The sequence below is a fragment of the Anas acuta genome, chromosome 18, assembly GCF_963932015.1.
Source record: "Anas acuta chromosome 18, bAnaAcu1.1, whole genome shotgun sequence".
In the NCBI taxonomy this organism is placed as follows: domain Eukaryota; kingdom Metazoa; phylum Chordata; class Aves; order Anseriformes; family Anatidae; genus Anas; species Anas acuta.
Window position 1 is genome coordinate 12,828,117 of NC_088996.1, and position 24,635 is coordinate 12,852,751.

The following is a 24,635-nucleotide window of genomic DNA, read 5'->3' on the forward strand; positions in this document are numbered from 1 at the left end:
GCTGTGGGTACCAGCTGCCAGGAAAGCTGAGCGCCCTCCTGTCCACCTGGAGATGGATGCCAGAGCCCAGGCGCCGATCGGCTCCCGCAGGAGCTGAGCGTGAGGTGTTTGTCCCGCGGCCACCCCCGTGTGCCTTGCTCCTCGCCTCCGGCCCCCCACCCATGGGACCAGCCCCGCTGGGGCCAGGGCTGTGCGGGGATGGGACGGGGTCCCGGCAGGGCTGGAGGCGCAGTGTGGCAGAGCACAGCCTCAGCACTCGGTCCCTTTCTGCAGCAGGACCAGATGCTTTCTGCCGCACTTTGAGGTTTTTTCCATCTTGTTCATTTTAGGGATTAATTGGAGTGTTTCTTCTCCCTCCCTCCTTCTCCCCCGTTACATACAGCTGCACATGGATTTTAGGGTCACGCTTGTTTACGCCAGTTATATTTACATTAATGGGTGTTTGTTTGTGGAAGAACAGCAGAAATCCCATAAAAACAAATGTTCCTTGCATCCCACAACTGCCACCGCTGCCCAGGGAGGTGGAGGCACCGGGCAGGGTGCCCCAGGACATCCCCATGCACCAGCAGAGCGCACTGCCGTGGGCACCAGCGGCTGCTGTGGGTATGGGCGGCTTCCAGGCGCTGCGGTACCAGCTGTGGGACTCCTCTGCTGCACGCAGTGACCTGCTAGGGGCAGGTTGGTTTTGGCACCCCGGTCACGGTCCTCGGCTGTGCCCGGTGGCCCTGGTGCAGCCGCTCCCCGGGGAGCAGCCTCTGCCACGAACGGCAGCTGCCGAGCCGCTGCCTGGGGCGGCCGGGGGATTTGCAGGGTTTTACGAGGAGGTTGGGGTGGGGGAGAGCGTTTAAGAAGAAGAAAAAGAAAGGGGAGGGAGGAAGCGTAATTATTTTTTCAAATGGCTCTCAGCTGCTGGGTGCCTTTAAAGTTCCCTTTGTATTACTGCGGGTCAGGCTGGGCACAGCCTGGCCTGGAGCGGTGCGGCGCCGGCCGCCTTTGTCGGCATGTCTGCGGTCGCGGCTATTAGCCGGGCTGCGGAGCCCCAGCGCCTCAGATCTTCTGTGCGGCTGGTGAGAGAAATAAGCAGAGCTGCCTTATCACGCTCATTTAACTGGTTAATACATCTTCAGAGCAAATAATGCAGTCTGTGGGTGAATTGCTTAACCAACCTCATTACTATTGTGCATTTAGCAGCTTGGAGGAAGATAATACCTTTCAGGTTTGACCCAATTTTAGTTTTTGTTGTCATAACCATGGAAAATCGACCTTCAGAGACCCTCAGCAGTGAGCCTGAATAGGAAGTGATTTACAGCAAAAGTGCTGTGCAGAATACTTAATGCACTTGTGCAGAAAAACAGACTGCAACGCTCCTCTTGGCACCCGTGTCCCCCCGCAGCAGGTGCTGCCCGCGCTCGCTCCCCCCCGGCCCCGGTTCCTGGGCTCGCGCTGCCCACACCAGGTTCCTTCGGGATGGGGTCTGGGGTCCGTGGCCGTGGCAGTTCCCCTCCTGCACAACGCCGTGCCTCCCTCCCTGCCGGCACTGCTCAGGAGGCCGCTGCAGGGAGCTGCGCCCCTGGGTGCCCGCAGGCTGCTCGCGGGGCCACCCGCTGCGGTGGTGTGGGACCCCCGAGATTACCAGGCTGTCAGAGGGGCAGGGGGCACCTCCAGGGCACTTCGTGGGCTTGGAGGGAGCCGTGCCGCAGTCCTTGGGGTGCCCAGCCCCGATGGGGCAGCAGGAGCCCCAAAGCCCTGCCCTTGCCCCATGTTCGTTGTGCCGGAGGTGGGGAGCATCCCCAGTGCCCGCCGCGCTCCCACCGAGCGCTGGGGAGCACAGGACCAGGCAGGGAGTGATGTTCCTAATCGTGAAATTCAAATGAAAATCGCAAGAGGACTGTAAAGCTGTGAAACATGGGATGCGTTGTGCTCTGCAGCATGCAGTTTCGGCTGGCTGGGGGTGGTGGGCAGATCCCTCCGTGCCCCCCTCCCCAGGCACTTTCCGAGGCTGTTTTCTCCATCCTTTTGTTCAAGATGGTTTCTCCTTCCACTCCTCGCCTGTCTTTCGCTCCTTTCCCGGCTCTTTCATCTAATAGAAATGCACCTTCAGTACGGCGGAGATCTTTACTAAATTAGGCTGTGATAACTCCCTGTTCTCTGGAGTTGGGCTAGAAAATGCAAATGCCACAAGCGGGGCGCATCCTGCTCCCCGAGCGCCTCGCGTTGCCTCCCCGCTCCGCTCCTTAATGAGCACTTTCCTTCCGGCTTACTCAGCCTTTGCCTGCTCGCAGCCTTTTCAGGACTTTTCGAGCGCCGCGTTGCACATCGTGAGCAGCATGCACCGAGCGTGCACCTTTTGGAACTCGTTATCTCAGCCTCGCCAGCCGTGCCTCCCGCGCACCCGGTGCCGCATGCTGATGGCCCGGCCGGGGCTCGGCCACTTCTCGCCCCCCTGCAGCCCCGGCCCCGCTGCCCCTGGGGGGTTTTGTGCAAGTGCCCCTGGCCCGGTTCATGCCGTGGGGTGCGGGGACAGCCCTGCCATGGAGAGGTGCTCCTCTCCCTCCTCTCCCCAGGAGGTGGCTGGGGGCACCGAGCAGGCGGCTAATATTAGATGGCTTTAATTCTGCTGTTTTGCAGCGAAAGGAGAAGCTGCTCCCTCAGCGTAAGAGTTCAAACTCTTTAGCCTTCCTCTGTGTCACCTTTACGGCCATGGATACCTCCAGGTGTGACGTAAGTGAGACTCGGGGAAAAACATCTTCTGTTCAGCATCAAAATCCTATTACCAAACGCTGTGTTCTGCTGCACAGATAGCAGGCTCGGCACAGATAAGTGGGAAATAGCTCCTGATCTCGCCTGGCGCAGGCAGCTGTATCTTGGGCTGCACAGGCTCAGAGTGCTGCTTCAGTGCATTTTCTGCTGAAAGAGTCCCCGCTCTCCCCTGCCGCTGGAACAAAGGGAGAAATAACTGCTCGGATTTGCCTTCACAGCCTCCTCACAGCTCTCCCCCCCTAGCCCGAAAGGACATTTCTGCATCACTCCGCTGCTGCAGTGAAACCCAGATCACAAATCTTGTTCCTCTCGCCCTCCTCTCTGAACCCACTGCTGGAAGCGCTGGGCTGCAGGGGTGGGTGTTTGGCTCACTAAGATGGGTCGGATGGGCTGGGACAGGGACAGGGACAGGGACAGGGACAGGGACAGGGACAGGGACAGGGACAGGGACAGGGACAGGGACAGGGACAGGGACAGGGACAGGGACAGGGGCAGAGCAGCCTCCTGGCATTGCCCCTGCGGTGAGAGGCAGTGGCGGGGTCTCCAGCTCCCAAAACGGAGCAGATGCAGCAGCGGCAGGGCTGGCCTTGGGATTGCAGACACCGCTGGCAGCGCCCGCTCTCGCTCCATCTCCTCCCTAGGAGGCTTTGCTAAAACCTCTCAGCCTTGCAGGGGTTGGTTTGTAGATGTAATCGCGGTGGTTTATTGTCTAGCAGGAGCTCAGCGGCACACAGGGAGGGATGCACCCCAGGGATCGGCAGTGCGCTTCCCGTCTCCCGTGTCTGCACGCCCCTCTGGGGGCTGCGCTGGCTTCCCCGACTGTGGGGGAGACGTTGCAGACGCGGGGCTTGCTGCTGGATGGGGCCGCCTGCTCGCTGGGCTCCCCGCACCCACACGGCATCGGTGGGGAACGTGCCAGCCCCATCCCCGCACGCATGTGGGTTTGCTTTTGGGAACAAGGTGCTGAAAAAGTAGCACCGGTTCATCTTGGTTTAGTTTTTTTCCCCTCTGTTTTTAGTGTCCTAAATTCATTGCACGTAGCCATAGACTCATCGAGTATCCGGAGCTGTAAGGGACCCGAAAGGATCACCGAGTCCAGCTCCTGGGGGCTGCAGGGGGGGAAGGTGCTGGGGGAGCGAAGCCGGGGCTCAGGCTGTGGTCCTGCAGGGTTTGCTGGGTGAAGCTTTTGCCCCGCGTCATGTAGCAGATTGGAGGCGATGATCTCAGCCATCTCGGCTCTTTGGATTCACAAAATTCAGCTGGTTCAGCGGCGTTAACAGGGACCTGCAAGAGGAGATTGCTGCGGGGCCAGAGCCCGGGGACAGCCCTGAGTGGGCGGCCGAAACGTGCCACACTCACGGGACCTCTGCCCGGGCTGGTGTCCTGGGGCTGCTGGGCTCTCCGCTGCGTTTTTGGGGACCTGGGTGCAGGTGCTGGGCTTGGTGGCGGTGCCCATCCCGGCCACCAGTGCCGGCTGCTTGCTGCTGGGTGGCACAAAGGCGGCTCTGGGGGGACGCCGGTGAGCGGGGCTGCGCGCGCTCGGCTCTGCCGGGTGTCCCTGCTGCAGCCACCCCCTGCCGTGCGTCCCCTCGCCCACCAGGGAGCAGTTCCCTGGTGGTTCCCGGGAGCTGTGTCGGGTGGGAGAGGAGAGGAGACGTGCGGGTGATTAAAAAAGCCCTCTCAGGAACCCGGCCGGCTGAATCCCCGCTTAACCCTGCGCTCTGCTTCGGTTTCTGGTAACAAAAATAATCAAAGAGGAGCGGAGCTGCAAGAGAAGCTTAATTTAAGGGAGAACAGCAAATGGGTTTCTGTGCAGGGTGGATTAGGAAATTGGGCTGTGACAGATTGACTTCAGAGGTGACTGTGATGGAGGGGGCTGGGGAGGGGCTTTGAAGCGTGCAGTTGTGTTGAGCTGCGCTCGCTGCTACGCGTGCTAATCAGGAGCAGGGCCTAATGAGCAGGAATAATTGGGTGGAAGGGGAATTCCAGCAGATTTGGGAAGGCTGGGGAGTTCCTGTGCTATTCACAGGTCCTCTCCTCTCTGGGGGTTTCTGCGCTCTCACAGGCGCAGTGCTCGGTGCCCGTTCCAGGCTGCGTGGCTCACGGCTTTCTGCAGCGATGGGACCCCCCCGGGACCGTGCCGGGAGCTGGAGGCACCCTGAGCGCAGTGTTTGGGGACCCACTACCCATCTCCTTCCCTGGTGTGGCTGCGTGGCAGCCTCTTGCTGGCTCTCCTGCCCCTTCCCCGGGTTACAGCAGGCTCTGCAGGACGGGGCGGCCGTGCTGCTGCTCCCTGGGGAGTGGTGGCCCCATCCGGCACCGCGCTGCCCCGCTCCTGGGATCTTGCTCAGCCGGGTGCCTGGGGTGCTGAGGGAGCTTCGCACAGCCCCGGCCAGCACCCTGTCCTGGCAGAGCAGAGCTGGGATGGCTGCAGATGCTGCCCCAGGGGCTCCGTGCTCCCTCCGCTCCCCCAAGTTTGGCTGATCAGAAGGCAGCGGGGTTATTCACGCGCTGTGCCACCGTGGGCACTCTTTTTCTTTTCCCTCCTCTCCTTGCTTTTTAATGAGCCAACCTTGGAGGACCTTGAGAGACGCTCCTGCAGCTTTTCAGTGACTTATCTGCCGGCCTCTGCCCCCTATTCCGCCGAGGGGATAAATCTCTGCTCGCGGCGCGGAGCTGAGCGCCGAGCCCGTCCCGCCGCGCGCCGCAGGCTCCATAACTCACGGCGGGGGCGGGGGGGCTGCCTGGCGGAGGTCGCGGGGTGGACGTCGAACACTCAGCGCCGAGATTGATGGCATTCCCCGCCTGGAGCAGGGAAAAAAAAAGTCCCATTACAACAGGGGACAAGCTGGTAAATTATCTTCCGTTCAACCTGGGTCGGGGAAAAACAAACCGGAGCGGCTGGGAGCGAGGCAGGAGCACAGGCTGCCCCCGAGGAGGGCCCGGGTGGGCTGGGGGTGTTTTACACCTTCAGGAAAAGCCTCTGCCTCTCCTCACCTCCATCCTGTGTTCTGCATCCTGCTTACAGCATCCGTGTCAGTGCAGAGACCAAGAGGTGGTCCCGGGGGGAACCCCTGAGCCCTGAGCAGGGGCTGCGCCACGCACACCCCACAGCCAGGGCAGGACCCGGTGCCCCCTCCGGGGCTGTGCTCACTCAGTGTGGGTTGGGGTGGGCAGGGCTGGTGCTGCTGGCCACGTTGTGCCTGCGGGCAGCGAGGGCAAGCTCCAAAGCTCCATGAGAAAATTGTGCTGTGGGAGCGGGACAGGTTGGGCGTGAGTCCCTGCGCGCTCTGCGGCTCAGCAGCAGCGAGCTGTGCCGCGTCCCCCTCCCTTACTGGTAGTGATGCTTGCGTGGGGACAGGACTGGAGACTCTCCCTCTGTCTTTCAGGCTGAGAAGCCTCTGCTGTGAGACCCCGACGGCTCTTCCCGACAGCTCGGAGAGGCAAACGCCAGCGTGAGCTCTCGCCTGCGCCCCGCAGCACGAGGCACCTCCTCTCGCCGCCCAGGTACGTCTGTGCCACCCAGCAGCCCGGGCTGGGGGAGCGTGGGGGCTGCTTGAGGCCAGGCTCCTGCTTCCCAAAGCCCGTGCCTGGTGTCTCAGCTCGTCCATAAATCCACCGAGTGCTTGGCACCAGTGCCAGGTAAAGATCATGTGCCCCCTGCCTTCACGCACGTGCCCGAGGTCCAAGCTCCTGTGAAACGACCTGGAGAACGGGAGCATCGCAGGGAGGAGGTGTAAGGAGGAGGGCAGGAGGGGTGTCCAGCTCCCTGCTGCCCACCCTGGGCAATCTCCTGGCGATTCCCTCCAGGCATAGAGCTCCTGGAGTGCTCAGGACCCTGGTGCTCCCCTGCTCGGCTCCGCCACAGCCTGGCCGTGCTCAGGACGCGGTGCCCAGCAGGGATCATGCTGCCAGCCCCCCGCAGCCATCTGCCTGGTTTCCACTGGTTTAGTGTGAACCTGGCCCCATCAGTTCAAGGGACACAAAATAAAAGCCACCTCCTGCTGACATCAGCCCGTGCTGGGAGCTTGCACAGGGTCTTAACGAGTGGTTAAAAAGCAAGGTACAGGCAGCGTGACCCCCTCCAGCCACGCCACTGTCCCAGTTTCTTCCCAGTGCCCTGAGCCCTGGGGGCACGGTGCCTCGGGGGGGGGGGGGTTGTGGCAGCGCTGCCACGGCCACGCTTTTGGCCCGATGGCGGGGACAGGGACAGGACATTGCTTGGGGATGGGGCATTGCCTGGGGACAGGGCATTGCATGGGACACAGCACGGTGCCTTTTGGCTGCGTGCACCCCAGCGGGGGTGCTGGGGGAGACACTGCAGCCCCAGCACCCCTCCGGCCGAGCCCTGCCTCGGGCTCTGCTCCCTGAGCGCGGCTCCTGTGCTCCTCCATCCATCCCACGTGCGGGCTCTGACACCGCCAAGGAGCGAGGTTTGAGAATCTTCGTCCCTCCGCTGGGGGCAGAGGTTGTCCTGAGAGAAGGATTAAAGAGGAGCCTTCCCTCTCTGAAGAGGCTGTGCAGCTGTATTTCCCCAGCCGCATTAATCAGCTTGAAGGCAGAGCAGAGGAAGCCGAGCTCTGCGCGTATCACCTTGAAGCTTTTTTTTTTTTTTTTTTTTGTCTTTTAGAAAACTTTGGGTGGATGTTATTGCTCATGAAAGCGAGGGTCTGATCATGCTGGGTAGGAGCAGGCGTAGTGTGGGCTGGCGCTATTATGCAAGCTTCCCACATGCAGCTCTGGCAGCGCACGCCGTTCCAGAACAACAGCCCGCGCCCAGGGCTGCCGGAGCGCACGGCCCCGCGCTGCCCACGTCGCTCCTGCACGGGGCGAGCCCCCGGCCACCGCCGTGCCCTGCGGGGTGGAGGTGGCCGGGTCAGGGGCGCACGGGCTCGGGCTTGCTCCTGATGAAGGCACGGGGCTGTGTGCCCCCAGGTGCCGTGGGGGCTGCCCCACTGCGCCGTGGTGCGCGGGAGCCGGCACGCTGCGTCGGCTGTGCCTGGAGCACCCGGTGTCCTGCAGGGTGCTGTGGTGTGCTGGGCAGGGGGCTGGGGGCCGTGCTGCTTGTCCACAGGGGATTCGCAATCAGCCGCAAGCCAAACCCCAATGGCTGGTTTTGTTCCAGGGATTGTTTGCCTGGTGTCGAGCAACCTGGGGTGATTCACGCATCGCTGCTCTCAGGGCTGTGGCACCAGCGATGTCCCCGCCATCTGCTGTCACTGGGGAGCTGTGCGGCATCCCCAGCCTCGGTAAAGACGCTCAGTGCTTGTCCTAGGGTACCCACGGATGTGTCTTCACAGCAAAAATGGGTTCCCTTTTCCAGCCAGCAATCCAACAGAGGCAAAGCCTGGCTTAGCATCACCTCTGGCTTAGCGAAGTGAAGCCAAACCCCAAGTGGGAGCACGTGCAGCAGGTGGGGCGGTCACCCTGGGGGGGAAATGTCAGTGCCATGGGATCACGGCTCCAGCCTGGCTGCAGGGACCGGGCACCCTGGGACAGACGTGGGCTCGCCTGTGCTGGGGCACTGAGCCTGTTCCCAGCCAGCCTTCCTCCCCGCTGCATTTACGCTTCCCTTGAGCCTCCCTTCGCTGCCAGCATCTTCCTTGTTGTTGCCACATAATGGCTTTGGGTTGCCGGCCGTGAGCATCACACAGGGGTGCTGCTACCTCGCACGAGGCTCGTGCTGACCGTGGGGCAGCACGGCGGATCAAGGAGCCCTGCAGAGACGCTCGCTGTCATCCTGAAATCCAAGAGAGCCCTCCCCGGGAGGAAAGCGCTCCTTAAAGGAAGGCTTGAAGATGAGCAATGGAGAAACATCTGAAAGGGGAGCCCTCGAGGCGCTTTTGTTCCAGCGAGTGGGAGTGCTAGATCCGCTTAGACATGAAAGGCTGCGCAGCTCCATCCCCAAAGTCACCGGTGAGGCTGCGGCGAGGAGGAGGAGGAGGAGGAGGAGGAGGCCAGGGGTGCGTGGCTGCAGGGGGAGGTCAGCCCAGGAGCGCCTGTCACCGGGACTCCCCTCTCCTCCTCCCCTCCGAGCGAGGAAATTAGGTCACACTTGGAAGTCAGTTTCTTGGCTGTGGATTTAATTTGGCTTTTCCAGGCTAGTTATCATATAATAAATTCCAGGAGATTTATAGAAAACATGCCCAGGGAGGCTTAGCCAGTGTGTAACAAGATTTGTGCTATTTCCCGCTGCAGAGCAGCTCCGGCGAGCACAGCATGCGCCCAGGGCCGGGCAGGGCCGGAGCTGTGGGGCTGGCACCCACGGCTCCCTGGGGCTCAGGGGATCCCAGTGCTTGGGTGAGGGCTGCTGGGGTTGAGATGGGTCCGGCAGTGCTGGCACAGAGCCCGACATCCCCAGGGCCCAGCCTCTGATGGCTCCGGCATCGGGGCTGCGCAGGCTCAAGGGGTCACAGCCCTGCCAGCCTTGTGGCCCCGCAGCAAAAGCCCCCCTGGCCTCGAGGCACCCTGCTGCAACAAACGTCCTCGCCCCCAGCTCCCCAGCAGCAACAGGCTGCTGGGTTGAGGCCTCTGGAAGCCCAGGGCTCGGTGCCAGGGAAGCCGGCACCCCTGAGGAGCTGTGGGGATGAGGAGTGCCGGGGGGATGTCCCCCCCAGGGGCACGGCCGTGTGGCCTCTCTTTGCCCATGGGAGGCTGTGGGACGGCGAGCTCCTGTCTGTGCATCTCGGCTCTGCGTGCCTGTGGGAGACAGCTTTGCTCGCTGCCTCGGGAAAGGCCAAGAAGGAAAAAAAGCACTCGGTTTCGCTGTGATTTCTGATATCTGCAGCACAATGGCAGCTAAGTGTCTGGGAGACAACCAGCAGCACAGAGGGCACTGCCAGCCACGCTCCCCACACCGTCTCTCGCTGCTAACGCCGCCCAATTAGTGTCTTATTAGTCACTCCGCGTGTTAAAGCATTAAGAACAATTAAGGGTGAGAAGAGTTTCCAGATGTAGCAGCAAGCGCTGGAGCCGGGAGCTGGCAGCTCCGCTGGCTGCTCCCATATGGAAACAATCTCGGCGCAGCAGGGCTCGCTGCGGGACGGCGAGCTGCGCCCGGCGCTGCCCTGGGCTCTGGGGGCTGCTGAGGAGCAGGGGGCGATGCCCACCCCAGCCACCAGCACCCCCTGGCCAGGCTGCACCTGGCTCCTGTGAGCTGGGGAGGGGATGCGGGGGGCTCCGGGCTGACCTTACTGCTCCTGCTGCCCGTGCCGCTGGGGTATCGGCACCGGGGCCGCGGGGTGCGGCGGTGGCACGCCGGGAGAGCCGTGCGGGTTGGGATGTGCCTCTGAGCACCTGCTAAGCATGCTGGAAAGGCTCCCCGTTATTGAGTTTGCAAATGAACTCAAGTCAAATATTTATTTATTGGCTGGGCTCGGTGTGAGTCAGTCCCTCCGCGCGGCGCCCAGCCGGTGCTGGCAGCCCCGTGCCGCGCGGTGCCGGCGCTGGCGGAGAAAGCAGGGCTGGAAACGCACGCGGCTGCGAGCAGCCACCAAAGTGCATCTGGGACACCGCGTGTGGGGGACAACTGCCTCGATAAAGATAGCTCCCTTGTTGTGACACTTGGAAGTACAGGAGAAGTAGCACAAGCAGAGACGAATGTGACTTCAGAGCCTGAGTGCAAGTGACTTCAGCTCCCCAGAAATAGTCCCTGGCACGGTGCTGGAGGGAGGGGGGCTGGAGCAGCCACATCCCGGGGGCTGTCGTGCCCACGTGCTTGGTGCCCGCTGCACAAGGCAGGTTGCACCCCTCCAGTGCTGGGACTGCTTGGAGGGGGGCCAGGGCAGAGCCTCGGTGGCCGCCCGCAAGCCCGGCTGCTGCTGCGCTGGGGCAGGGGCTGCGCAGTGCCGGTGGGCACCGGTCCCTGTGCCACTTGTTGGGCTCGCCTGCTGCCTGGCCAGCGATCCGCAGCCAGATTGTTGGCTTGGGTAAATATATTTTATCTTGGCAACCTCGCCAGTGTTTGCCTGCCTGGAGCGTTCATATTTATAGCAGTGGCCTCCCGCTGCTCCTGTGTGCCAGGCCCCCTGCCCCATGGCCGGGAGCGCAGGGAGGTTTTCCCGTCTGCAATCCTGGAGGCTCTGGGTGCTGCCTCTCTGCTTCCCTCCGTGCTGGTGGCTACGAGCCCAGGGAGGCTGCTCCAGGCAGGTGCTGCCTGCCCAGGGTCCTGGCTGGAGCCTTGAGGGGGGCAGGGGTCCTGGGCTGGGGGTGCTGTGCCCCCCGCCTCGCTGCAGCTGGGGCCGGGCGAGCACCATGAGGGGAGGGCACGGAGCTGGAGAGAAGGGGAGGGAGGTGGCCTTTGGTTGTTGGAATAATTCCTCTCCCGCTGTCTCTGGGGTGAGGCGAGCGGTGCTTGGACAGATGGTGTTTTTGAGTGACCTTGGAGCTCGGAGTGGTTCCCTCGGATGCTGAGTAATGGTCGGAGCCACGGGAAGCGAGCAGCGGTGTTGCAACCTGCTCGCGCCACTGGGAGCTTGTCAGGAAGCCAGCGCTGGGGAGGGATGTGGGGTGAGCCAGGGATGGAGCCAAGGCCCAGCACGGCGTCGTGGCTGTAAGCAAAGCAAACGTGCCCCGCGATCCTGTGCCCTCGGCCATGCGAGGAGCTCGGTGCTGCGTCTGGTGGGGCCGGTGTGATGTGCCCTGACAGCTCCCACAGCCCCCGTCCCCGTTTCCTTCGCCTCAGCAGCGGGATCTCCCCCCTCCCTCTCACCTCTCTTCTTAGGGCAAAGCCCGTGCTTGCTCCAAAAGCCCAAAGAGGGGCCTCTGCAGCAGCGGGATTTGGTTCAGGGAAGCCCGTGGCTTAGCCATGGCCGGTGCTTTGTGCAGTACAACGTGTCCTGCAGTTGAGATCAGGAGCTCTAATTCTAGGAGAAAATTCAGCACATCCTCAGGGGGCTGTGGCGCGGGGATCGCCCCGCTCCACTCGCTTGTTCTCCTGCTTCTGTTCCAACTTTGTTCCCAGTTTGTGATCCAGATTCGTGCCTCTGCTTCTCGGGCCCTGGGGTTGCCTCCTTCCATCAGTGCCCGGTGCCTGCGGGTGGCTCCGAGCTCCGGTGCCCCCGGTCCAGCCCCGGGGGCTCTTTGGGAGCCTGCAGGCGGCCACGCGCGGGAGCTGGGCAGCGCTTCCCGGGGCTGCCGGGAGGAGCCTGCCTGCGGCGTTGTGACAGTGTGGGCATCTCCACGCCTGGAACGAAATCTGATAAACTGCAGCGGAGCTATTTTTATTCTTGTCTGTTCCCGAGCTCTCTGGGGATGCAGAGTAGCTCATGTTCCTGTAGCACGGACCACGAGGAGCAGCGGGGCTGAAGCAAGTCTCAGGTGGACCCGGATGGTTCACCGCGGGGTTACGTGCGGAGAGATGCGAGCCCCCTGCCCCTGGGGGCTGCGTGGGGCTGGCAGCTCTGCGTAGGCAGCTTCAGACCCGGAGCAATGGGAAAATGCAGAGGGGAGCTGGAGAGGACTGGCAGGAGGCGTGCAGCAATCTCACCGAGCTGCGGAGCGGAGCCTGGGCTGCGGGGCTGAAGCTGCCGGGGGCTCTGCTCGCCTTGGGCACCGGGGTGCTGAGCACGGAGCCTGTCGTGTGCTGCCCCCTGCCCGAAGGTCTCGCACTCCCGCACAGGGCCAACAAGCCCTGATGGTGGGAGAGGTGCTGGAGCCCCCAGAGGGACCCCTGCCCTCGCCCTTGGGTGCTGCTGGGGTGGGGACGGGCGCTCGGCAGTGGCCATCGCCCGCAGCCGCCGGTGCCAGCCCGGGTGCAGCATCTGAGCAGCTCCGGTTACTTAACATGCAGCAAGTGTTGTACTCAGAGAAATTTAGACGTAATTTTTTTGTGCTTGCATGTAAATGTGGGTAGGTGCTGTCCTGATTGATGGCAATTAGCATTTTCTAACGGTAACAGATGTTCAGATTGCCAGGAGGCTGGTACCTAACGCCCACACTGCCATCTGTTCCACTGGGCACTGCCTGGGGAAGCGGTACCAGCGCTGCAGACCTGCGAGTCCTTGGTGGGGTGTATTTAACAGTATTGTACGAGATTCTTATTTTTTTTTTTTTTCTGGGGGAAAATAATAATAATAATAAAGACGTTTTCAGGTTTATAAATAGTTCATTCTGTTTATTATGGGATGGAGACTTTCCATCTGATTAGCAGCCTGGATTTCTGCACTGAGTTAGGGAAGCAATCTGGACAGGACATGGAGCAGGGGAGCGTGGCCCAGGGATTTCGAGGGGCTCTGCTGCGGCGTTGCTGGAGGCCGGGAGGAGCTCCCCTGGTGCTGCTGCTCTCTGGGAGGGCTCCTCAGGCTTGGGACCTTGTGCAGAGCAGGGACAAGCGGAGGGGTCCCGTGCCCCCGGCAGGTGAGGGGTGCCTGGCTCGCACCTCGGCGCTGCTCCTGCTGCTGGTTGTGCTCAGCCCTGGGGTTTTTTTGGCCTCTCTCCAAAACATCCAGCGGTCTCAAGAGACAGGGACGGTGACAGGAGGCCCAGCAGACCTCACCTGGGGGAAAGCAGCAGCCCTGCAGCTGTAGCACGGGCATGGCAGGTCACGGCTGTGGGAGGGAAAGGGCCGAGCTGCTCCCCTGGGGGCCACCGCATGTCATCTCCAGCAGCAGAAGCACTGAAATGCCTGAGCACCATTTTAGATCACTTCAAAGCCATCTTCAGGGAAGAGGAGCGGAGCGTCAGCCTGGCCCCTGCTGCCCCAGCCACCATCCCACCAAGCTGGGGACGGTCCCAGTGCTCCCAGCAGGGTTGGTGCCTGTCCCAGTGCCCCCTCCCCCTGCCCAGGGACCTTCTGCTTCCCCACCTGTGCGTTCCTGCAGCCCCCTGCACCCCTCGGGACTCGTGCCAGCACGGTGGTCGAGCTCCTGCAACCCCGTGCCCACCGGTGCCCAACACAGCACAGCAGCACGGTGCCGCCTGGCTGCTCCCCGGGGGCTGCTCCTGTCCCTGTCCCCACTCCCCATCCATCTGTCCCCATCTTTGTGGTCTCCCCGTGGCGTGGCTCGTGCCCCAGCAGGGCACCGCGCAGTGGTGTGAGCGCTGCCTGCCTTCTCCTGGCAATATCTTTCCCAAGCAACCCAGAAACACACTTGCTTTTTTTCACAGATGCAGGGATGGTGACTCATAGTCAGCTTGGAACTGAGTAATGTACCTAGATGTTTCTCTGTGTGTTTTTCCAGGTTAGAGCAGAAATTCTCGCGTAGTCCGTATGTACAGCGTTTTGAACTTTGTGCTCTCCAGTCGCTGCGGTCCTCGCGGTGCCCCGGGCTGAGCCCCCTCCTCCTGCTCTGGACTCGCCTCCGGCCACCCCCAGCCGGGCGCTCGGTGTCACCGCTGTCCCCGCGGGCCCCACGGCCCGGCCGCTGGCGGTCCCTTGCCTGAAGGAAGGCACCAGCTTGCCCTGGCATCTCCTGCCTTTGGTAAGGCGACGCTCAATCTGCTTTTCCTTTATTTCCCCCTTGTCGTTCCTCCAGCTTCTGCTCTGCGTGTTGTTGAGGTCTCCGAGGTCTGTGTGCTCCTTCCCTTCCCCGCGCCCCCTTCCCCTTGCCCACCCACCGCTGCCCCCAGTTCCATCGCCCATCGCCACCCGTCTGCCTGCTGGGAAGCCGTGGCGGGGCTGGGAGCTGGGCCAGGTCTCCCTGCTGCTGGGCTGGAGGTGTCCTCCTTCCTCTCCTTTAAACTCCTCGGACACTTTTGAGTTTTGCTCCTGCTTTGGAGGCTGTGGTTTTAATTTCTGTGCCTTCCTGCTGTAAAGCAGCCTGCAGATGAAAGCGTGTTAATCACCATCCCTTCTGAAAGCTGCAGCTAATTGTTCAATCAGTTTTCAGGCAACACCTAGGCTGGTTTTATCTCTACTCATCCATGCTGTGTAGCAGCCTCACTTTTTCCTGTATTATCTTTTTATTTACATACCTAATGAACCTTTCACCATTTCGCTGCAGCGTCTCGTTCAGCCTCCTTGGTAATTCTTTCCCTGTCCCTGTGCCTTCTGACACACAAGGTTTTCTCTGCTGATATTTCCTCCCCCCCGTCCCTCGCAGGCTCTCCCCCTGTGGCTCAGATCCTGTTGGCTTGGTTATTTATCCGCTTAGTTCTGGGTCTGTTCTCCACGAGCTTTCTTCCTCTTGCTGAGGACTTTATTTACTCCTCTTGCATTAAATAAAACTCTGCTGTCCTTACAGCTGGAGACGGTGGCCTCTAAGGTCCTCTTGTCTTTACTCCTGGAGCTCGCCCTTACAGATATATTTTGGTTTACTATTGTGTTATTTGAAGCAACACATGGCCGTTTGAGCCAAGGTTGTTTTCTGCTTCCATTTCTCCCGTACTGGGCTCGTGCCAGGCCCTTGGTGTGGCAGGAGGACTGTGTGGAAGCCCCACATCATCCCTGGAAATGTCAGGCTGCCAGCAACGTGTAGACGATGCCCTTTATTGTAAGTTGCAAACTACTGCAAGGGTCTGAAAGGATTCCTGCTGGAAGTCATGCTACCCATCAGGGGAGAGACGAAAAGACAAATGGATGCAAAATGCTGGAGGTCTCAGAGATGCGCTCTGCAAAATGTTACCGTGCCATTTCTGGTTCCTCTCCAAGCGCCGATGGAGTTGCAGGGGCAGGCAGCACAGAGCAGGGTGGAGGGGCTGGCCCCTGGTCACTCGTCCGGGCTCAGAGGCATCCTGCTAACAACTCGTGCGGGTGCTGAATGCAAGATGCCAGCAGTGAGACCAAGCAAAGGAGCCTGTGGCTTCCTAAAGGACTGGTCAGTTTTTAAGGCCACAGGGCACATGCCTGGTCCAACAAGCCCTGGGCAGCACCCTGCCCACCCAGCGCCGCTTCCTGAGCCGCAGGGTGTTGGGAGGGACCCCACGCTGCTGTGGCTGCACGGAGAGGTTGGGTCCTTTCACCTCCCTGTAGCTCCGCTGCTGCCAGCTGCGATGAAACGTGTCACCCTTTGCCCTAAGGAAAATGGAAATCTGATTTTTTTTCCCTTGCATTTTGCCCACGGAGGGCAGCGCTCGGCTGCGCCCCCGGTGCCCCCGGCACTGGCGATGCCGAGGTTCCCATGTGGGTGCACAGCAGCGCTGGTCGCTCTCACACCGGTGGGCTCAGGGGGGGCCGTGCCAGCATCACCGAGTGTCTGTGGGGTCACGGGGGCTATGGCAGGACATCGGTGGCTGACCTGCGCCATGGAGAGGAGCCCGGTCCCGGCCCCGCTCTGCGGCCACCGTGTCACCGGGCTTGGTCTTGTCGCACTTTGACTGGCACAAAGTTGTTTCCATGACACATGATTAGCTCTTCCCTGGGCATCATTAACATTTCTCTAAAAAGACTCTGGCGTTTTGCCAGCTGCTTTGTAAGCTGCTTCAGAGGAGAGGAAATAATCTTGTCTCCTTGGCAAACTGGGCCAGGGGATGGAAGTTTTCGGCTGCAGCTCGGAGTTTGGGGAGGGAGACCTTCCCAGGCACCGCCGCGCTCCCCAGGCGCTGCGAGGTGGATTTCCCAGCTCAGGCCATTACCCAGCCGTGCAGCGGCTGCTGGCAGCAAGAGGGGTGGTGATTAAATGACAAAAGGTGAATTATATAGAAAGTGCTTTCCTCCTCTCCGGAGAGCTCCCACGCTTTCTCTGAGGTTTGATTCGGAGGCATTTCTGTATTTTTTTTTTTTCCCTCCCCCCCCACAATTTTCCTTTTAAAAACATGAGTCAATTGTAGCATGCACAAAAGGGGAATACTGGGAGCCTCTGCTGGGTGCTGTGTGCCGCGGAGCTGTGTTGAAATACATCCTGCATGGCCCAGCCCCAGCCCCAGCCCCTCTGCTGTGCCCGCAGCCCCCCGGCACGGGCTCTGCCAGGAGCTGGAGCTGCCCCCATGGGGGTCCCGGAGCCCCCGAGGTGGCCGGGCAGGGGGCTCCCACACCATGCGAGGGGCCAGGCTGGGGTGGGGGGCACGGCGCCCACCCCCAGTGCTCTGCTCGTGTCCCCCGGGGTCTGGCACTCGCTGGGCTGCTCCGGCTCGGTCAGGCTGAGCATCCTCCAGGTCCACATCGTGGGCTTTCTGCCCAAAACGCCCAGCTGGGGACAGCCTCTGCTGGAGGAGCTGAAGCCTTCAGCCTCACCAGACCCTGGGGACCCCTCGGTTGCCTTTGGGGAGGCTCCGGGCCCTGGTCTGGTGGCAGGATCGGTCTGCCCTGAGGGCACGGTGGCACCTGGTGCTTTACAGGACAGCTGTATGGACACAGCCCCGGGCAGCTGGGGTGTGCTCCCCCACTGGAGCCTCCCCACCACCCATCTTCCAGCATCCACCGTGCCCCAGGGCCCAGGATCTGCTCCTGGAGCTCCCTGCCCATGCAGCCCACGGCTGTCCCCGTGGCCAGGCTGCTGTCCCCATGGGCTGGGATTGTCCCCACGGGCTGGTCACTCTCCTGGCCGTGCCCCGTGGGGCACCAGGAGCCTCCGATCACCCTCCCGAGCACTGCGCCAGGCTGCAGCCAGCACGCTTCCTTCTGCATCCGCATCCAGTATTCATGGCAGCGGGAGCCTCACCCAGGGAAAGGTGACCCCCGTTACTGATTACTTTTTAAATTCTGGCAGAGCTGGAACCTGGCCCAGTAATTTCCCCCCCTCGGAGGCAGAGCTGCGTGCTGGGAGGGGAGGAGAAGAGGCTGAGGGCAGGGAAATAAATCAGGTGATGAATTGTCTCGGGGCCAGGCTGGCAAGCTCTGTCAGCTGTGATCTCGAGGCGCTTTTCCTGCTGCATCTGCCTGGCAGGGCTGGTGCACGGTGAGCAGGAGCAGGCGAGGCCCCGAGGAGCCCGGTGCGAGGTCAGAGCCGGGGGATTTGACGTGCTCCAGTTGCACGTGCTCGTGTCAGGTTTGGGACGCGGCAGTGTCCTTGAGCAGCGGCTGCCACAGCGCACCAGGGGGTTGGGAAGTCCCCAAAAAGCCCGGATGCAGCCAGACCGAGCAGGTGAGGCTTGGCCACTGCTCTGCTGCAGCACAGGGAAGCCTGGGGCCGCTTCTCTCCCCTTTAAACTGGGTGTGCTGGTTGGTGTTCCTCTCCCTTCTTCTCCTTTGGCAATCAGGGCTGTTTTGCTGCCTCGTCGTTCTTCCCCTCGGTTGCTTCTCAAATTCATAAAGGAAAACTTCCCCGAGTGTTCGCAGAGGTGTCACCAGCCAAACAGCTTGTGCTGCTCTAATAAAATGGCTCCGTAGCAGAGGGTTTGATCTATTTTTAAAGCAAGCTCAGCGCTGTCTCCAACCGCCCTCCCACCAGCAGGCTAAACTCAGCCTGAAGGCTCCGGGGAGCACGGTGCCGGCACGGGGGGCGCGCACCCAGAGCTGGCTCCTCGCCTGGCCGTGGCCGTGGCCGCAGGGGCCACTGGAGCAGCTGCTGGGGCCGGGGATGCTCCCACGGGTGCCAGGAGCAGAGAGGAGCCGGGGGCTTCCTGCGCCTTTTTGTCAGGGAGAGGAGCTCTCCGAGTGACTTTCATTCCTCCGAGCAGCGAATGTGCTGTATAAATTAACATAAGGAAACTTAGCTCCGCTTGGAAGTTTGGTATTTTCTCCTCGTTTGATGCCCTGTTATTAAAACTCAATTTTCTACGAATAACGTCCTTTAAATAGAATTCGTCTTCCAGCAATGACTCATATCAAAGCAGCAGCTCCTCGCAGGAGCAGGCAGCACTGGGGCAGGTCTGGCACTCGCAGCCTCGGGAATCCCCACATCAGCTCCCGGTGCCTCGCCGTGCCCGAGGAAGCTGCCCCAGGTGCCTCCCCTGCCTGCCCCGCTGCCTCTGCCTTTTTTTTTTTGCCCCAGAAATGGCAAAAACCCCGTGCACAGAGTCTTGGTTCGGGGAGCCAATGCTCGGTCTGTGCTCAGAGCACACAGTGCTGCTACCCCTGCCTGGAGGGAGCAGGAAAGCCTCAGGGAGCTGCAGAAACACTCAGTTAACAGGCAGCGTGGTTGTGCCCGACCTTGCTGAGCAGTGGCAGGGTGAATCTGGCAGCAGGACGTGGGGGCACGCTAATTTATGGCTTTTACCCTTCCGCCACATCTGTGTCTTTGTTCTGCCTGGCTCCGATTACTTGGCTGCCCTCGTTCTCATGTTTGCGCTCACCTCCGTGGCTGTTTTGGTGGGCAGATGTGGCTCCCGTCCTTCCAGGAGACGTGCTGCTGGGCTGCTTGCTCCGCAGGCAGATGTGGATGTGCACCAGAAGAGACAACTATTGCAGAGCCAACCTGCAGTCGTTGGCAGCTTGCAGCGGAGGGAGGCTGGGGGGAGCCCAGCTGGGGCGGCGGGGCCGGATCCTGCCCGTCCTTGCGGGGCTGCAGCCGGCGGCGCCGCGCACGAGGCTGCCGGCTGGTTGCGAGTGCCAAACGTTTGGCTTGGCCTGCTGGGGAGATGATCTCTGGCCCTCGCTGTTAGACGGATGAAGCTTCTCAGTTTTTCATTCCCCAAAGGGAAGGGAAAAAAAAAACAAAACAAACAACTCTAAATGCCACAGTGAAGAGATGCAGGAGAGCAGCCTCGCAGCAGCTCTGCTCAGCCAGGAGCAGCGCGGGGCTGTGCGAGGCATCATGCCCGGCCCTGGCTGCTCCATGCCTGCCAGCACAGCAGCAATTTGTGGGCTGTTAGTGCTGGTGCCAAGGGTCTCGGGGGTCCCTGGGCTGGCGTGGCCTCAGCAGAAAGGCAGCAGCGGGCAGGTGGATGCGGCAGGAGCTGGCAGCAGGAGCACCCCGGTGATGGGTGAGAGCAGCTCCGTGGTGTGGAAAGGAGGAGGAGGAGAGGCTGGAAGGAAGCAGGGACGGGGAAATGTGGGGAGAGGCAGCGAGTGGGGTGGTTTGAAGTGGGGATTTGGGGGGGAAGGACGGGGGCAACCCATTCATGGAGGAAGGCGTCAGCCCAGTGAGGTGAGCACTGACCTGGCACCATGCGCATCCTGCACGGCCCCTGGGTCACATCTCTGCCTGCCTGGGGTCTGCGCCTGCCCCGGGGTCTGCATTCTGCAGGGACGTGGGGCTGAGCAAATGCCCCCGGATGGAGCCTGTGTTCGCTCATCCTGCCCTTGCTTTGGTGCTGCACAGGGCAGGGGCGTGCAGGGGGGCGCAGTACCTGCCCTCGTGAGGCTCATCTCAGCCCCTCGTGTGATTTCGCAGTGCAAGCGGCAAAGCTGAGCTGTGGCTAATTAGTGGGGTAGCCTGCAGGCTGCTTAGTCACCATTTGCACTCTCTTTATCTCAGTAAAAGCCTCTCTCAGTGCGGGAAGGGGAAGCTCTTGGGCAGGCTGGGCCGTCCCCAGGCTGCGGCGTGCACCACGGCTGCGGCGCTGCTCGGCCATCCTTCAGCCAGGGGGGGGGCTGCTGGTGCACCAGCACCCCGGGCACCGCTTGTGGCAGAGCACCAGGTGCGGCTGTGGGGACACCCCATGGCTGCGTCTGACCCAAAATGTGGTGTGTTGCTGCAAAGGACAGGCTCCGATCTCCCCGTGTGCGTGCCTGGAGAGCCCCGGCTGGCGCGGGCTGCAGGCGGCTGTTCCCTGGCGCAGGGAGGCAGCAGGCGAGCGCTGGAGTTAATTGGCAAAGTTGTGGGTGGAAAGAGTCAGTGACAGGGTGCTCTGGGGCATAATTGAGCACTCGAGCAGCGCGTGGGAGCGGGGAGCGGAGGTCAGGTGCTTTGCCAAGTGGGACGGAGCGCTTCGGCAGAGCTGTGTGGGGGGAGCCCGGGGCTGGAAGAGGGGGTGAGAGGCGTCAGGGACAGAAATAGGGCCGGGGGTTGTGCCGTTGTGCTGGGTGGGGAGGGGGCACAGCCCTTGCTGGGGCGGAGGACTGGTACAGGAGGATGGATGGAGCTGGGTTGTCCGAAGCCACGTGTCTCCTGAGTGCTGCGGCACGGCTGCACATGGGCATTCCTCACCAGGGAGGAAGAGGAGGGCAGAGAGCATCTCCTGACACTGGCAGGTTCAGGCTGGGGCAGTTCTGAGTTGTTGTGAGCTCCCGCACAAATCAGCTCTCTCCCACCTCCTGCCCTCCTCCCCGGGAAGCCGCTCGCCCCGGTTCAAAGTTTCCCTACCAGGATTATTTTTCTTCCTGGCCTGGCATCCGTTAAAGTGACAGCAGCCTGGGAAAGTGAAGGTATTGGAACAAATTTCTCATAAAAAGTAGCTAAGTTGATGAAACCATTACGGTGCCTGCATCCTGCACTCAATCATGGTGACACGCCGGGGGAGCGGTGCGCACGCCGCTGGATGCCGAGCTTCCCTGCGGGCACGGGGGGCCAACCGGTGTCACCGCTGCTCCTCGCCCCTGGGTGCACCCCATCTCATCCGTCCCATCCCTCACGTCCCCGCTGCCGGTCCCAGAGCCACTGCTTAACCTCGTGTGGGGCTCAGCCCCATGCAGCAGCAGTGGCTGCGGGGAGGTGATGGAGACGAGCCCTGCGCCCCCCTGGCACTGCCCCCCCCTGGCATTGCCCCCCTGAGGGGTGGGCACAGGGAGGATGCCGAGACCCGGCTGGGGGGAGGCTGGGCAAGCAGGGAAGAGAAAGTGGGGCTAAGTGCTGGGTTTCCAGAGTGTTACCTGCTTTTATTAAAAATCAATGATGCACTTGAGCGCTTCCACTTTGTCTCCCTGACAGCAAGGCCTCTGCATCAGCCGGGACGCAGGATGAGGCTCTGCTCGCGGTGCTTGTTATCAGCTCTTCCCTCGCTGCTCTCCCCCTCCTGTAACCCAGCCAGCTCATCTCCAGCCCATCAGAACCGAGATTTACAGCCGGGCTCTGCCGATTGCTTGTGTCACCCTTCTCTTGGTTTTATTCCTATGATCTATCATGCCCGGCTCCCGCTGCGCAGCCATGGGGACACTTCATCAGGCAAACTTCTGCCTCGCCGTCCCCATTTCTACTGCAGGAAGCATGCCGTGGCGTTAGGATACCAGCAGGGCAGTGCCGGGGTGTGACCCTGACCTGGGAAAATTCCAAGTTTCCCAGCCCCCAGGTGTGTTTTGGCACCCTGTGCTGCTCAGGCGCAGCGCACGCAGGCTTTGGGCCATGAAACGATCAGTGGAGGCGCTTGGCCCCATCCAAACCCCTGCTGGTGCTCACAGCAGGAAGGGTCCCACTGCTGGGAAGGGTCCCACCACCAGGAAGGGTCCCACTGCACCCCATGGGGCCAGTTTTGGCTGTGGGGGTGGTGTCGAGCTGGGGGCAGCCTGACGGTGGCCAGACACACACCGGTGCCGTACCATTGAGCACCAGTGGGACGCTTCTGATCCGTGTCCAGCCAGGCTCCCCTGGTACTTTAAACTCAGCAAGTGCTTTTTTGCTGCAGATGTACTGCTCTGGGGACCATGAAGAGCCTCCAGAAACGGTGGCTTATCTCTAGACCAGGTCCCAGAAATTTTTTTAATCCCATTTCCACCCCCACACTCTGCTTGACGCTGGGCTTGAAATGGTCACCCGTGTTAAGTGCCGGTTCCAGGGCTGGGTATCAGGCTGCAGAGGAGGCAGTGGGATATGAAAGGAAAACCCTTTTTCCTGGAGGCGTTGAGCTATTCCTTCCTCTGACCTACATGTCAGTTTAATGCTCTGGCAAGTCCCAAGACTTGCATGTGAAGTCGCCCAGGGGAAGATGGTATTTCAGGAACACAGAAGCTTCTCAGCAGTGGTAAAGCACATGAGCTCTCCCTGGCAGGAGCCTCCTTATGCTAGGAGCTGCCGTGCATCCCATCCCGCCTCCCCTTTGCTGCCAGCAGAAGGCTCGGGGTGCAGGGGGCACCGGCAGCGCAGAGCCCCCAGCACTGCTGCCCGGGGGCACCGGGGGGGCACGAGCCTGCTGATGGTATCCCCACCACACGGCTCTTGGTGCCCAGAGTCTGAGACGTTCCCAGCTTTGTCACAGGGGCTGTGGCAGAGGCTTTGTGCAGGCTGTGGTGATGGACGTGGTGTGAGCCTGATTTCTGTGCCGCCAGGTGCCCCCCGGGAAGGGGCTCAGCAGCTGGCACTCACCAAGGGGAGCTCCACTGCTGTCCTCTCCCCATGGACATGAAAGTCATTATTTTAATGAAGAGCTCTCCATTCCCCCAGGTGCCCCCAGGCTGAGACTTGCTTGCAGGCTCTGAATTGTTTCTGCAAGTGCCCAGCACGGAGCAGCTCGGGCAGGCTGGGGCAAGGGGAGACACCGAGCCTGCTCCGTGAGCCCCCCGGGCTGGGAGCTCGCCACGGCCGCCTGCTCCTCCTGTCCTCTGGGAACACATCAGTGCACGGCTGCATGCAGCACGTGGCATCTTATATCACGGCTGGTGGGGCTGGGGGGGGGGACAAGAGGTGCCCGGGTGCCGCTGACCCTGGACATAGCGGGGGAGAGGCGAGAGGTGGCCCTGCCTCTGCTGGCGGAGACATCGCGGGGACACGGCGCCTGATGAGGGTGGGTCGCAGGGCTTCACCCTGACAGACTGCCTTGAAAACTGCGGTGATTCCGCTCTGTTTCTTTGATTTCTCCTTATTCTGCTGCGGGTGGGGAGCACGGAGCAGCCCCAGCCCCACCGGGCAGTGGGTATCGCTCCGGGGGCTCGGTGCTGTGGATGCTGGCAGCCCCCCCAAACCACAGCTTCCCTCGTCCCCAGAGGGTTTTCTCCTTCACTGCGCACACCTGCGGGCGGTTGTGGCAGCGAGGGCTTGGGGAGGGGGCTGGCACTGCTGCCATAAAGGGTCTGCCCAGGGCAGGGCTGGGGTTTTGCTGCCTGTGGGAGGTCTGCTCGGGGGCTCAGCTCATCCTCTGGAGGTGCAGCAGTGCTGGGAAGCAATGGAAAAGGTTGGTGGGGTCACCGGGGTGGGAATTTTGTGCTTGTTTTAATCTCTCAGTGTTTTGGGGTGGGTTTTTTTCCCTGCCTTGTGTCCTGGTTTACCTGCCTGTTAAGCAGTGCCCAGGTTTGGTGTCCTGCAGACTGAGCGTGTGGTTTGTGTTTGCTGCTGGGTGACCTGGCGAGGCAGGACCTGGCCCTGGTGGCTCCTCCTGCACTGCTCCCTGTGCTGCTCGGGGAGCAGGCGTCCTCCTTCATCCCTGTCTGGGGGCTGAGCCCCCTCCCTGGTGTCCCCTCTGTCCCCCTGGCTGGGACCAGGGGCTGCTGCCCCAGCACAGCCCTGGGGTGCGTGCCCTGGGGGGCTGCTGGGGGCTCATCCTGCCTGCAGCCTGTGCTCCTGGTGCCACCAGAAGTTGCAGCTTTCCCCCGTTGTTCCCCTACACCTGCGCGTTCCCTCGCTGATGATTTAGAGCTGGAAGTCTGCGCGCTGACATGGGAAGAGGTTCCCAAGATAAAATAATCTCTGCCAGCAGCTGAAGTGACAGAAGCCCCATTAACAGCAGCATATGCCTGAAAACACACACACACACTGAGAGGGAGGAAGATGCAGGCTGGGGGGGAGTGAGCGAGAGCAGCAGCCCACAGGAAGGGGGGGGGGGGGGAAATCGCTGGTAATTACTCTGCTGCCATTGGGACGCTCCTTGCTAATTTACAGCATTAGTGGAATCGGGATGTGATTCTTCCTCCTGAGCCCGGGCAGGGCTGTCCCCTGGTGCAGGCAGCCGTAATTATCCACATTTAACTGAGGGCTTGTAAAATCTATTTGTCTAGCAGAATGTGAGCGTAATTGCTGGGAATTAAATAAGGATGCAGTTGTGGCTGGAGCAGGACCTCGTGTGACTGAGTGTGCAGAAAGTTGTGTCCCCTGGATGCTCCCCGGCGCCCCGTGCCAGCAGGGAGCTGCTGTGGCCTTGGTTCGGCCCCGGAGCCGTGGAGGGTCCCTGGGGTCTGTGTGCGCCGCCGTGTCCTGGCCGAGGACTGGCCGGAGGGGATTTGCTGACCGGAGCTGGGCAACCCGTGAGTATCC

The 24,635-nt window shown here is 61.5% G+C and overlaps 1 protein-coding gene across 15 annotated transcripts in view; it reads left to right on the forward strand.

Annotated features, from left to right (window-relative positions):
• Positions 1-24,635, forward strand: part of RBFOX3 (RNA binding fox-1 homolog 3) — a 165,026-nt gene that overhangs the window by 68,768 nt on the left and 71,623 nt on the right. For 13 of the 15 annotated variants that reach the window (XM_068654683.1, XM_068654687.1, XM_068654684.1 and 10 more), the window contains exon 2: positions 6,150-6,267. The gene's annotated coding sequence lies outside the window, so the exon portion shown is untranslated. Of the gene's footprint in view, positions 1-5,466; positions 5,612-6,149; positions 6,268-13,940; positions 14,181-24,635 lie in introns of those variants that run through there. The other 2 variants (XM_068654698.1, XM_068654686.1) reach the window with 2 other exon arrangements.